Raw genomic sequence first — 11,198 nt, 5'->3', positions numbered from 1 at the left:
GCGCAGGAGGCAACGAACAGAAGACAGAGACAACGCAGGCGTCCACAGCGATACGACGATTATTATGATTTTGATTAATTCTCTTATGTTTGTACATAGTTAAGTGTGTGATCGGGACGATCACAATTAAGAGGGGGGGATAGTGTTGTGCTGGAAGCTTCCCCCGGCGACCATAGGCCTCTAGAAGGCTCCCGGAGAAACGAGCAAAGGGGCGGGGAGCAAGGCGAGCCGTCCGCCCCCCCCCGGGCGCGGCCCGGCGCCCGGCGGGGAGTGTTGCCAACACGCAAATATTTTTTCTACATGTTCTTGTATGATCTGAAATATACTGTAATATTCTAGACTGTACTGTTCTGGATATATATAGGAGAAGAGGGCGAGAGAGGGCCAGTCCCAGTCATAGTAAGCTAGTGGTAAGTGAAGAGTCCGAGTGAAGTGTACTACTAAAGAAGAATATTAAACTACAGAAGCTGTGCAAAGTGTTTACATATCTCCCTCCCACGGAGTCTCCTGACGGCGACACGGAACCCAAGTAACACGTCCGGCATAACAATATATTGAAGACGACTCTTGTTTATGTTTCGGGAAGGAGAGAGTATAGAGGACGCTGGGACAAAGTGTTTCCCTCAAGTTGATGTTTACAAGTTGATAAAAGTCAAGAGACGAGCAATACTTATCAAAATAAATAAAATGAAACACAAATTAGCCCCCAAAAAACACTAATGACGTTTTATTCATAATTTTGCGCCATTAGAGCGAATGCCGGGAAATCCAATATCCCCTTAAAACACATGAAAACACTTTTGTAAGACAATTTAAACCCGTAAAAACAGTAACCACATTTTCATCAAGTATTCTCCGCCATTAAAACACAATTAAAAAAATAAATAAGGAAATAACACTATGCAGGTCAAAGAAGAAGAAGAGGAAGGCAAGATGGCCGCCGACCTCTGCCCCAGCCGAGCCAGTCCACACTTTTTCGCCATTCCAAGCCTTGTGGAGGGTGTGAGGTCTGTTAGGCCGTGACAATCGTTCTCTCAGGCTTTCGACACCACAAGCAGCCGCCGGGAACCCTGCTGGACATACGGGGAAGGTGATCAAGGCTGTGTGTGTGTTGGCAAGTGTTATTATTGTGTGGGGTGGGTGAGGTGACACGTCCCCTGATGTATGCCCCCCCACACACACACGGGTAGTATTTTCACACAGTTGTAGTGGCCGCTGCCACACTCTGCCGTTGGTATCAGTGAGGGCTGAAGGTTACCAGGACAAAATAAGATATCTTTCCTTTGTGTTTCTGTTTTCCTTTGTTTTGTCTTTCGTTCCTTAATATTTGTTTACTGTATTTCAGGTCCCTGCCTCCCCTGATGCCTGGGGGCAGACTCCTGGCTGGTGGCTGTCCTCCTCACACCTCCTGCCTCCACATGTCTTCTCAAAGGTACTAATTCTTGGGATAATACTCACAAAGCGTAGCCTCCTGCCTGGCAGTCCAGCCGCTGCTGCAAGAAATACCTCCTTGCAGAAATGTCGCATATACTTTTGGGGGGTCCAGGGGAAGCGCAGCCCACAGAGTTATATACATAGAGGGTTCCCAGAGCCTGGATTTTGAAGCAATTGGCGGCCATCTTAAGGTGACGGATGGCGAGACAGAGAAATTTAACATGACATAGTTATGTCTGCTATTATCAAGTTAGCAGCGCCTCGGCGATCCTCTGTCAGATAGACTTGTTATTTTCTTGTCCATTTTTTACCCCTGATTATTGTTACATTGGTACATGTCATATACCATCTGAATCGAATAGATGTGCTGAATTTGAAACTGTAAAGGAAACTAATGCAATAAAAAGTATAATAATGACGAGGAGTTGAAGCAAGAAAGGTGAACAAAAATGTTTATGCACTATTTTTCTCATTATTTTATTGTGGGTGTTTACCTGATGCAAAATATTTGTGACCATGATATGCAGCAATGTCTCATCAACACAATGATCGGCTCAGTTTTCCAAAATATCATAATGGTGGCTAGCTAATAGTGGTTAAGTGTGAACATGTGGAACCATGGAAAGGTCGCCAGTCCGTCACCCTATGGCGGCCGACCACAGAGTTACAGGCAAGAACAGTGGCCTCACCTCTCACCGTGGCAAGAGAATGGAGTTGAACCCTCTAGTATATAACTCTGTGGCGCAGCCCCCTCTGGTTAGGAGGGGGGCAAAGGCCCCTGTCAGAGGTTAGGTTATGTAAAGTTGTGTTGTAATAGTTTAAATCTGCTCCCCCACCCAAAACCCCTGATATCCCACTCGTCCCCCAAGTTGAACCTCTCTGCAAGCAAGTATGTGGCTGCGGCAGCAGGTGCACAAAAGGCATTGAAAAGTCAGTCATTTAGTCATTTCCAGAGAAAAATAGTCTCCATGATAAACAGCAGCATATTTTGTCCAGAAATAAGCAGTCAGCATCTCAAAGCTAGTAGATAGGCTACCCTCTCGTGAATATTCCCCGGTATTTGTTCTGGCTTACCATTATTTTTAAGCAGTGTTAACCCAGCAGCTGCGGCGATCATGTTTCTTAAAGACCCTTCTCAGTGAATTAATGACAAAAAATCATCACGCACACAAACCATTATATTATATGTATCAATGCATTGGTGATCAAATGCATACGTATATATTATGGGGGTTTATGTCATGGGAAGAATTTTGCCCGTCGCTGGTACGCGGTAAAGCCACCTATTTGGCCCGTCGCTGCTACCAGGCTAATTGTAGGAGGAAACAGCTATTGAAACCCTTGCTGTCATAATACACTAAATGCTTTCAACACATTTAGTCTTGACCAACACTGCCGTGGGGGATGTGTCTATTGTGGGCTGTTTTTTGAAGGTGCGCTGACTTGGTTTTGTTGATCTTCTTAAATCATTTCTCATGACTGGGTTTTTGACATGTTGGCTGTGAGAATCTGACACTTGTAACTAACTAATGTGGCCTCAGATGAAATTGTGGAGCCAAACTAGACACCTAACTTAGCCCTCTCGTGCACCAAAAGTTTCAATAAGTTTTCGTTTCTGTGCTCATTTGTAAAATCGTGTCTTGCCGGCTTAAGTCAGATTTTTATCACGCCAAAATATTTTGTTTCTTAGGCATTTTCCTCCCTAAACCTTGCATTGATCATTATGCATAGTATAGCAATGACTTTGTTATTTGTTGTAGTTTTTATGAATCATTAAAAATGATAATAATGCCTCAGAGCATTTATGGACATGGAATAAAGTGTGCTTAAACAATTTTTTACTCAACTTATGTTCCTGCCTCCATAAATAAACATTTTGTAAGCCAACTTTTCAAGACAGTAGAAGCATTGATAACAGCAGAATCGTACTCTTGCACCCTATCCCTCCATTTCACTGGAGGTCGTCCTTTAGCATTCCCTCCCTCTATCTCACTCACATACACCCTTCTGGTCATCTTACTCTCCTCCATTCGCTCCATGTGGCCAAACCACTTTAAGGTCTGTCGCTTCACTTCTTCCACCACTCCACACTTCTGCCCTTCACCCCTGTGACACATTCCAAAACGCTCGTACACACTTTCATTACTCATTCCATCCATTCTACTCACACCACAAGCACTCCTCAAATAACTCATTTCCACTGCCTGCACTCTAGACCTCTGACTTTCATTCCAGGCCCACGTTTCACTTGCATATGTGAGGGTTGGTACTATTATTGTATTTCTCAAATCCCTCTTTACCTCCATGCTCACACTTCTGCCATTCATGATTCGTCCCAAAGACCCTACCACCCTTCTTCCTTGCAATGCCCTTTCTCTTATCTCTCCCTCCATGCTTACACATAACTGATCCAAGGTACTTAAACTCATTGACCTCCTCCATTTCTTCACTATTCAAAATTATTTTGCATTCTTTTTCACATTCAATTCCCACTCTATATGGGCATACAAAATCTACAACCTCACTTCTACTTCGCTCACAAACCATCACTTTACTTTTGTTGACATTTACTTTCAGCTTTCTCCTATTACAGACACTATCAAAAACACTGACCAAATTTTGTAGGTCACTTTCATTTTCTGCAATGAGCACCGTGTCATCAGCAAAGAGTATCGAATTCAGTACCCACTTCCTTCCCTCATCGAACAGTCTTACTCCAACTTCTCCAACTTTGCCCTTAATTTCTCTAATGACACCATCCATATAAATATTGAATAACCAAGGTGACATGACGCACCCTTGTCTTAAGCCCACTTTTATCTCAAAATGTTCACTTGTTTCTCCAGTAATTTTGACACATGCAGATGCATCCTCATAGAAAGACTTTATTGCACTAAGCAGTTTTCCTCCCACACCATATATCTTTAAAACATCCCACAGTGCAATCCAGTCGACTCTGTCATAAGCTTTTTCCAAATCCATGAAGGCAGCGTATAGTTTCTTTCCTTTTGATATTATTTTTTCTACTACCATCCTGAAGGCAAATATCTGATCCACACATCCCTCTTCTGTAAGTCTCTACCATCACTCACACCAGTTCCTCGAATATGTGTTTCACTCACTCCAACACATCCACTCTACCATTTACAAAATTTTCAATCATCACTCTCCTCTTTTCCTCACCATCTAAACCATTCACATTTATAGACACCTGTCTCATACATTCCTTTCTCTTCTGCCGCCCTCTAGCCATCGCTCCTGCCTCATACATTCCTTTCTCTTCTGCCGCCCTCTAGCCATCGCTCCTGCCTCATACATTCCTTTCTCTTCTGCCGCCCTCTAGCCATCGCTCCTGACTCATACATTCCTTTCTCTTCTGCCGCCCTCTAGCCATCGCTCCTGCCTCATACATTCCTTTCTCTTCTGCCGCCCTCTAGCCATCGCTCCTGACTCATACATTCCTTTCTCTTCTGCCGCCCTCTAGCCATCGCTCCTGACTCATACATTCCTTTCTCTTCTGCCGCCCTCTAGCCATCGCTCCTGACTCATACATTCCTTTCTCTTCTGCCGCCCTCTAGCCATCGCTCCTGCCTCTAAAAACTCGATAAAAGTATTAGAGGCCACCAATCAGTCAACATTGCAGCATTCAAATCCTTCTGCGTCAATACTGCTGAAATATATGTGGAAGAGTACAACTGGTATTACATGCCTCAAAGCTTGCATAGGATCCTTATTCATGGAGCTTCAGTAATAGAACAGTTTAGCCTACCAGTTGGACTTTATTCCGAAGAAGCACAAGAAGCAAAGAATAAAGACTTCAAAAAGTTCAGAGAGTCATTTTGCCGTAAGGTATCTCATAAAAAAACAAATGAGGACTTAATGCGAAGGCTATTTTGCTCATCAGATCCCCTAATAACCTCAGTGAGAAATAAAATGTGGAGCATACACAAGAAAGGTCTACCAGCTGAAACACCAAATCAAGCTCCTTGTTACAGATCCTGAGACATCATCTGGAGAGCATAAACCATAATTCTAGACATGCACTATGACTGATTAGCAGCCTTCCTGTATTTAACATACCCATAGTTAATTTTATCTACAGCTACACGAAAAGTTACTTTATTTGATTTAGAAACCTATTTAGAGGAAGTATTTATATTGTAAGTCTTACATCTTTTATTGTATAATATGCAAAATGTGGTGACACGATTAGTATATACCTTGAGTTCCCATTAATTCACGTTAATTACGTTTAATGGATTGAAAAGCTTACTAGATTTATATGTTCGGAATCAATTACTGATACTTACTTTATGATAATTTTTTCATTTATTATCAGTGAAAAAGCATATTTGGACAAAATAAACATTTTCTGCAGTGGAAATATTTTTGTCCCATAATCACCCATTCTGGCCCACTGTGCATTGGCATGAAGATATCAACCAATCACCAATCAGTGGGGCCTTACGCCAGGGGGGGCAAGGCTCATTAGTTGATCTCTCAGGTATTTCTTACCTCTTTTTTTTGCTGTCTTTTCCTTTGTTTGTGTTTTCTCTCCTTGAATGATTTCCTTTCATTTCAGGTCTTTTTGGTGGTCGGGCTGTGAGTCTCCCAGCCTTGCCAATGGAAGACTTTCCTCCCCGGCCTTCCTCCTCCTTCAGGTCTTCCAGCTGGTCTCCTCCCGTGTACCTCCACAACTCCTCTGGAAGGTATGTGTGTTCTGCTCTATCATCATCACGGGGGCTTCGTGGTACAGTGGTTAGCACACTCGGCTCACAACCGGGTTCGATTCCTGGGCGGAGCGGAAAAATTTGGGCGCCTTTTCCGATACCCTACGTCCCTGTCAACCCAACAGTGAATGGGTACCAGGTATTAATCGTGGGTTGTGTCCCGTCTCCTGGGGTCTGTTCCCGTCTCCTATAATTCCTTCCCCTCCTGTCTCTCCGGCATATGACCACAGATGTTGCGCCCACTAAACAAAACTTTCCGACTTTCCATTATCATCATTGTTAAGCATTGGGAATTCTTGGAAGTAGCTGTTCAAACCTCTTGGATATTTAGTTTTTCCACCTTTTTTTATAATTGTAGTTGTGTTAGTTTCCAAGTTTTTACAGCATCAAGGCCAACTCCTTCCTCACCACATACTCTTAGCCTTCCCTATAACCTTTACCCTTAGGTAGTCACTTTAGATCCAGGTTATTTTTTTCATCAGTTACTTCTCACTCAACAGGTGGAGAGGGAGGAGTGCGGACACTAACGCTGCCTGTTCAGTGTGGGCCCCAAACACCTAGATGCCAAGGAAGAGAACATGAAGGTGACGGCAATGAGAGAGGAGGAGGCAGAGGACGAGGGAATGATTTAAATGCTGCGGAAGAGAGCTGTCTGGGAACTGGCTTGAAGAGGTTGTCCTCCCTCACAGGGGGTCTGGTTCTTAGGAAGGAAAACACACTCACCTCCAGTCCTTCTCTCCTTCATGTATTATAAAGAGCAGAGCAATTCTTGTCTAAACCCTGTGATAGAATAAATCTTTGAAGGTTAGGACAGACAAGGGAGGTTATATTCTCAGCTAATATTTCCTTTGTCCTGTTTCCCTGTTAGTTTTGAGGGTCAGGGTGGCTGGGTGGAGCACTGGCCTCCCCCTCCTCCTCCTTGCCCTCATGCTAAACCTTTACTATACTCATCTGTTCCTGTGGATACTGCACACACACACACACTCTCTCTCTCTCTCTCTCTCTCTCTCTCTCTCTCTCTCTCTCTCTCTCTCTCTCTCTCTCTCTCTCTCTCTCTCTCTCTCTCTCTCTCTCTCTCTCTCTCTCTCATAAAATAAGAACATTAAAATTCTTGCAGGAATTTATTATTCTCCAAAAGAATCCATGTTTATACAGTTCTAATTCCTAAATGAATTTGCAGAGATAAGAAGAAGAAGAAGAGGAAGAGGAGGAAGAAGAAGAACAAGAGGAGGAGAAGGATGAAGGGGGAACACAGGAAACAATTGGTGAGTGTTGTTAACTTCATCAGTAATTCCTTGTTCATCTTCCTCTGGCAGTAATTTTCATCCTACAGTTGTTTCTTTTGTGTTAAATTCTTGGTCTTCTTTTTTTCCATTCCCAGCTGAGTCTCCTTGATGTTAGTTCCCAGCACACACCTCGTAGCAGTTTGGTGGTTTGTACAATTCCTAAAAATATTTTCACAACAGATAACAACAGTTTCATTGAGAGGAATATTTGTAAATAGGGATTTTACATCAAATGATGCCATGGTACAATTTTGTAAGTAGACTTGCAGGTTTTTTGCGTGAATGAAAGTGTCTTTACAGCTTGCACGCACAGATGACTTGACTTTTGCGCCAGAGTCCATGCTCAGAGATATGCCACGCACCATGCCATCATTAGGATGCAAGAGACATTAACTTAGAGGCAGTGACTTGCTACATCTTTTTCTCCACTCACTGGTGTGAGGGAAGGAGGGTCTCCCTCCCTCCAGGGGCTTGAGTTTGCATGGTCTTGAACAAATCAGCCTGATCTTTAGCCACATCCTGGTGTTTCCGCCCATTTTTTCTGGATTACGTAACAGCTGGAAGACATCCAGGAGGCAGCAGTCTCTGATCTTTACATTGCTGGACACAAAAATAAGGAAACTTTCAAGCTAAAAGGACTGAAGAGTGAGAAACTTGACCCACTGATTTAAGGCCGGCAGAGAGTGGACACTCAACAACCAGGAAAAAAAAAACTACAGAAGCAGGAATGTGTTAGGACGATAGATGGCTTGATGTCACTCCTCACCTTAGAACCAGGAAACTGAGAGAACAAACCCACACTCTCCCTGGTGATGTGTCGCTCCGTACAGGGCAAGAAACTGCAACGTGACCTTGGCTGCAGGTGTTATGGCGCGCAGAAGAAGCCACTGATAAGTGACCTCCAAAGAAAGAGGAGGCTTCATTATGCCCAGCCATGTAAAGATCAGATTGTTTTGCCTCCTCTATGTTTTCCATCCCTTATGTAATCCAGCAACAGTGGAGGGAAACACAAGGAGGATATGGGGGAAATTTCAGGATGAATTGTTCAAGGCAATACACACTGTCAACCCCCACAGGAGGGAGGGACGGAGAACCTCTTTCCCTCACACCAGTGCAGATGTAAGTCACTGCCAGACACACACTCCTGCCTTGTAATGATGGTATGGGAGTTAGATATGAAGTTGCACGGCATATCTCCATGTGCGGGCTCTGGCGCAGAAGTCATCCATGCAAGCTGTACAGGAATAGACATGAATATAGGAGTGTAAGTAGCATACCTGGGCACTTCCGCATCTCGGTCCGGACCTCCGCTCCTCCGCACCTGCAGACCGCCAAACGAGGTGCGGAAGCCCGGAAGTGCGGAACGTTTTCAAAAGTGCGGAAGTAACAGGTGCGGACAGGGGAAATTTTGGGTCCAGACTTCCGCACCTGAGATTTTCAAAGATAAAAAAACGAAGACGACAAACAGTCCGCGGCATTACTTTCGCGCGTTTTGGCGGGCTATGTGCTACTAGCTGATCACTGTGTCAATTTTCTTTTTCTTTTCAGAATCTTTTTACATTTAGTGATTCACTGCGATTATTTAGTGTTTAGTGTTTACAAATAAACATGGACAGATACGTGAAAAGAGGTGATAGCGACAGGAGCAGGAGTGTGTCAGGGGATAGTAGCGTCAATAGCGTGAGCTACAGAACCAGCACGCCTGCACCGTCATCCTCCAGAACCCCTACGCCGCTGGCGACGTCAGACATTTCCTTGTCTGACGTGGAGCTGGACCCCTTCCAGTGTAATGCCAGAATTTAATTAAGAATGGGAAAATGTAAATTAGGGAGGAATAAGCCGTTACCGCATAGAACATTCCAGACTCGCGCTTGAGAGGCCCACCCCATTTGAAGGTAAATATATATATATATATATATATATATATATATATATATATATATATATATATATATATATATATATATATATATATATATATATATATATATATATATATGAAGCTTGATGTATTATTGCCTTGTACTATTTTGTTTTATTTTTGAGGTGCGGACTAGTTTTTTCAGGCGCGCTTTAATAGTTTTGCGTACAGTAGCGGAGGTGCGGAGGTCCGGTAGCGGACCGAGCTAAAAAATTTTAGGCGCGGAAGTACAGGTGCGGACTACCTGCGTCCGAAGTGCGGAGGAGCGGTAGCGGACTACCCCAAATCCAGTAACGCGCCCAGCTCTGGTAAGTAGGTAAGTATCTGTGGGTGAATGTACAACAGCCGTGTCCACTACGCGTCCTCACACTAGGGGCTGTATTAAAATAAGTTGTGGGGATGTTGTCTGTCCTTGGTATGGTACACACAAACCTGTTCATAACTCTTGTCCCAGCACCAACAGGGGCTCTCCAAACATTGCAACAATACAGCTGGAGAATCCTTAATCCAGAATTCAGTAATCCAAAAGTTTTTTGAATGCTGATATGATGCGTTATTTTTATCTATTTATTTTTTATTTTCTTTATATACATATTTTTTTTAGCCACCTCACAGTGGGGACACAGACTATATGGAGGCCGTCAAGCGTGTACTTCCCTCCGAGAAGGGACCACAGACCCTTGCCGGGTGATGGCTCATGGAGGGGAGGGATGGATGCCGATAGACTACTCTGTCCCCTGACGTCAGCCTAGCCGACCAAGTTAGTCTCGTCAAAGACGTGAGCGTGGGTTCCCTTTGTTCGCTGCAAGACAAGAGTGCTCAAAGTGGAAAACAATGGGAATAGTCTCAGTTAGGGCTGCCACCTTGAGCTTAAAAATATAAGGAATGCAACATCCCATTCTCCAATACAGAACGAATCCATATTTTAAGGAACAGGTGGCAACCCTAGAATTTCTCTGGCCTGCCATGACTGACAGATGCTGCTGGTGAAGGCAGGAGGAAGGGGGAGGGGACGTTATGACGCGTATTTTGCACATATTTCAGGGCAACCCTTGACAAACATAATTTTATGTATTGGTTTTGTGGTTTGCTGAAAAAATCCACTCACTACAGTTTTAAAATACTGAACTTTATCTGCTTGACCATACAGACAGACAAATACATAACAAATGGCATACCTAGAATTAGGTTTAGTTAGTTTGAATTTATTGGGCACGCAGTGTGGGCAGCGGAAATACCTAACGCAGGACGGGACGTGGCAGTGGTGGTCCACTATGCGTGTTTCAGTGTTGAGATAAATACCTCCTGGCAGAAATAAGTTGCTCTGACGTTCAATAAGCATGCATGCTGGGGAATACACAGCAGGGAAAACATTCATTTGCCTGTTTTTGTTGTAGTTTGTCCTCTTGTGATGTTGGTGACCACTGAGTGAAATGTAGAAACAGTTAGCAAGTTGAACCTCTGCACGATATTTTGCGGCGGCGGCGGCGGCAGGTGCACAACAGGCATTGAAATGTCAACCATTTAGTGATGGCTGGCTGCGGGTGACCCAGGATTTTTTAGGGGGTGGTGAGTGTGTATTAGGAATGTTTGTTTGTTTGTTTGTTTGTGGTGAGTGGTGGTTGAGGTGGAGGTGGTGGTGACGTTATTTAGTTCTGGAGGCTTTGGTGTAGTGGCGCGGGTACTTCCCTCATGAACACTGGTGCCACGCTTCCCAGGCCATGGCCTCTTAAGCATTACAAAGAACAGCACTTCCCTCATGAACACTGGTGCCACGTCTCCCAGGCCATGGCCTCTTAAGCATTACAAAGAACAGCACTTCCCTCA

General features: G+C 44.0%; 1 long non-coding RNA gene across 2 annotated transcripts; it reads left to right on the top strand.

The window, feature by feature from the left end:
* Positions 1-933: 933 nt before the first annotated feature.
* LOC126989510 (uncharacterized) lies at positions 934-8,464 on the top strand. 2 transcript variants are annotated; one of them, XR_007743404.1, is made up of 5 exons: positions 934-1,090; positions 1,346-1,432; positions 6,017-6,143; positions 6,665-6,836; positions 7,345-8,464. It is a non-coding gene; the product is annotated as an uncharacterized LOC126989510 (long non-coding RNA). The 2 variants fall into 2 exon arrangements; XR_007743397.1 differs by lacking the exon at positions 7,345-8,464 and having other exon boundaries at positions 6,665-7,177.
* The last annotated feature ends 2,734 nt before the right edge of the window (positions 8,465-11,198 follow it).

The sequence above is a fragment of the Eriocheir sinensis genome, chromosome 6 (assembly GCF_024679095.1).
Source record: "Eriocheir sinensis breed Jianghai 21 chromosome 6, ASM2467909v1, whole genome shotgun sequence".
In the NCBI taxonomy this organism is placed as follows: domain Eukaryota; kingdom Metazoa; phylum Arthropoda; class Malacostraca; order Decapoda; family Varunidae; genus Eriocheir; species Eriocheir sinensis.
Note: the sequence above shows the minus strand (reverse complement) of the source record. Positions and strands in the feature narration are given on the sequence as shown.